We start from the raw sequence: 3,285 nt of genomic DNA, 5'->3' as shown, positions 1-3,285 counted from the left end.
ACTTGCACATACTTCCACTTTTTACCTTGTAACTTGGTCAGTTATCAATATTTTGCAGAAATATAAAACTGTTTCAGGGCCACAGTTCATTTTGGCTACCCTTTTAGCGCCATGGGAGTTAAATTTTCAACGATTTGAAGCTGTGGTTGTTCCTGGAAACACGCCCTTTTGCTACAAGTTTGGCGGCGAACCAAAATTTTTTTTATTCCAAAATGTATTTTTAGGAGCGGCTCAACGGTTGATAAATTGAATTGCTTGTTGCTTTTTTTGCTTAAAAGTCGAATTTTGTCCAAAATCCCACCATTTTAGTATGTAGTTTCGGAGAAAATGGAATTTAGAGATCCACATTGTTTGCACACTTATTTGCCCATAACTCTACAACAGAGTGTGTAACCTTAAAAAAAAAATGATAAATTAATATTAGTTGAAAAAGACTCTAATCGACGATTTTCCAAGCAAAATATTCTCAGTCAAAAACGTTCCAGAGCAGCCTTAAGGCCGAGTGCCCGAATTTTTCTTCTTCTTCTTATTCTTCCTCATATTTTAAGCCTTAGGCTTGTATTTTCCAAAATTATTTTCTTGGGATATGGACGTCCAGGAGTCTTTCCATCTTTTGGGAGGTCTGCTCAGTGGTCGGTGTGTATGTGGAAACCCGTCTCGAGCAATTTTTGCTACCCTGTCCATATCCATTCTACTGACGTCCTTCTATATCCATTCTATGTCCTCGATCTCGCACTCGTTTCTTATGTCAGTGTTCCTTTTCCTGTCTCTTAGGGTGTATCCTGCTATATTCATCAGTATTTTCATTTCAGTTGTTCCTGTTTTGGTTCGACTGGTGTCTGCTCGGGTTTCTGTAGCATATGTCAGTACGGGTCGTACGCAAGTTTCATAGATCTTAGTTTTAGCCTGTTTCCCCATGTGTTTGTTGTTCCATACTACGTCTCGTAGAGCACCTGCAATCCTGCTAGCCTTGTTTGCTTGGACCCTTGATTCATTGTCTCTGTTTTGACTGGAGGTTATTTGCACTCCCAGGTAGTTAAACTCCATTACCTGCTCTACTAAATTATTTTGTAGGCCATAGCTTTGACATAGAATGCGTGCAAGAGTCTTTGAAGGTCATCCTCGCTTTCAGCTATGATCACAGCGTCGTCGGCATAGCAAATTATTTTTGTTTCGCTAGTTGTAAGTCTGTACCCTCTGCCCGAGTTCTTGACGTGACTAATTATCTCATTTATTATGTTGTTAAACAGCTGAGGGCTTAGAGAATCTCCCTGTCTAATTCCCGATTCCCTAAGCMCAAAAATGCGGGTTTTCCATACTCAATGGCTTTTTCCACAATTTGCCTGATTATGAAGATAGCGTCCAGCGTCGAGCTATTTTTTCTGAAACCTTGTTGTTCTTGTGACATAACTAAACGTTCGGTGATGATTGATTCCAAAATTTTTGTGAACAGTTTCATAGATGAGGCTAGTAGTGTTATGCCTCTGTAGTTTTCAGGAGATTTTTATCACCTTTTTTCAATATGGGAATAATGATACTTTTCTTCCATTCGTTTGGGATTGTTCTAGTTGTTAAAATTTTATTGAAGAGTTTTGTAAGTTCCGCCATTAGTAGTGGTCCGCCCTCTTTTAATAGTTCGTTTGGTATGTCATCTGAGCCAGGTGCCTTTCTATTTTTAATCTTACTCGCAATTTTTGTAGTGACTTCCACTAATATTTCCACCGGCTCCGCATTTTCTTCTTCGAGCCTTTCTTGTTCTTCGCTGGCATATAATCTTTAAAAGTAGTCTTTCCACTCTGCTTCTTCTATTTGTTGTGTTTGCGCGTATTCTGTAATGTCGAGTTTTCGTCTCGTCTGTGTCTGTCTGTGCGTCTCCGAATTTTTCGAAGAATATAATTTTTGCTTACAGACGCTTCTTTTTACTTGGGGTTTTACTCTGTCTTTCTTTGTTTGTACATAATAAATTGCAGCTAAATTTCTCAAAGCTCTCAGCGTGGTGATAATTCAAATATTTACAGATTTAATGCTGTTGATAACAATCGGTTAGAATTAAGGACAAAATTCGTCATTGAATTGAAGCCTCTACTACATGACCCCCGCTGGCTTGCAAGCTGCTCCGTCCTTGTCTGTTGGTCCGCCCTTGTGGGTTTTGCTCTAAGTGTATTTCTTCTTATGTGTGTACATCATAAACAAGGTAATATTAAATTGCAGCTAAATTTCTCGAAAGGGAATCAGCCCTAAATTCATGGACCGTTAGCTCTAAAGTGCCGTTCTTTAATTACACATTTTATACTGTTGATAAGAATCGGTTAGAATTGAGGACAAAATCCGTGAAGAATTGAAATGAAGAGTGTCCTGGCTGGATATACTGGCTACTACATGACCCCCGCTGACTTGAGTGAGAGCTGAATCCGCCCTTGGGTCTATTGTTGCTCTGCTTGCTCTTCAGGTCAATAAACCGTGTTAAAAAAATATTTCAGGGCCTCGTGATGAGATTGTTGGTTTACCTTGGTTTTATTCTTCACCCAAATATTTGACCTAGATCTGAATAGAAGAGGAAATATCAACAAACAGACAAATTCCTTCTTCAAAGGCAAAATTAAAGAATCGGAGGTTCATAGGATTTTCCGACAATCATTTTCTTATTGTCACAAGATGAATCACTTCTGTTCTTTTATTGTTATCCCTTTTGAACAGTAACCAGTTTCATGGGGGGGCGGGCAATACCAGGAAAGCTTTAAACTAAAATAATCGAACGGTGGGCGTTACCGGTTTTACTAGAAATGTGATGAATAAGTAGCTAAGAGCGTTTCAAATTCAGCTAGTGGCCTCGTCAGAATATGGAGGGGTGTTGTCACTGAAAAACCAAGGTGGGTTCGTTCAGGTAGGTATAGGTAGGCGTTTTCTCAGTGGAAAACCTGTTGCTCTGACATTGTGTTAGTTTAAGCTAGGGCTTAACTCGAATAATTCGAGTATTCGAATATTCGAATATTCAAAAAGCGAATAATTATGTGTAGTCATAACTCGAATATCCGAATATCCGAATACTCGAATACACCAACATTATCAAACTCACAAGGTGCAAATATGTTTATATGCACTTTGTATACTTTTATAAAATAAATAAATCATATTCTTCAAGCATTTAAACGAATACCCATATATTTACAAGCAAATGAAAATAATCATATTTAGGTACTCTCCTGCAAATGAATATAAAATTACGTCTCTGTGTTCTGGTGATTCGCGTCATCAACTTTTGCGCGGTGTTACAATTAATGTGCC

This window comes from Dendroctonus ponderosae, unplaced genomic scaffold (assembly GCF_020466585.1).
Source record: "Dendroctonus ponderosae isolate FM_Combo_2020 unplaced genomic scaffold, Dpon_F_20191213v2 Dpon_F_20191213_1, whole genome shotgun sequence".
Taxonomy (NCBI): Eukaryota; Metazoa; Arthropoda; class Insecta; order Coleoptera; family Curculionidae; genus Dendroctonus; species Dendroctonus ponderosae.
The sequence above is the reverse complement of the archived record's forward strand: the minus strand, read 5'-3'. Positions refer to the sequence as shown.